We start from the raw sequence: 268 nt of genomic DNA, 5'->3' as shown, positions 1-268 counted from the left end.
CTGTCCACCACTAAACCATATCTTTCAGCACCTCATCCACCCGTTAATTTTTTATGACAGGTCCAAACAGACTTCTTTATTTCTCTGTAATAAGTACAGCACTATCTGTATTCCAAAGTCCCACAGGTCTAACCATTCCTTTCCTTCCCTGCTATCCAGAAGTGAATTACCATAAGAAGGCTCCCGTCCGGTCAGTCTGTTCCCTCCAGCTCATGCCCTGCCCATCCCTCTGCTCCCTGCGAGCAAGCAGGACTCTACACACGGCTCC

The sequence above is a fragment of the Eurypyga helias genome, unplaced genomic scaffold (assembly GCF_000690775.1).
Source record: "Eurypyga helias isolate BGI_N326 unplaced genomic scaffold, ASM69077v1 scaffold7871, whole genome shotgun sequence".
Classification (NCBI taxonomy): domain Eukaryota; kingdom Metazoa; phylum Chordata; class Aves; order Eurypygiformes; family Eurypygidae; genus Eurypyga; species Eurypyga helias.
The sequence above is the reverse complement of the archived record's forward strand: the minus strand, read 5'-3'. Positions refer to the sequence as shown.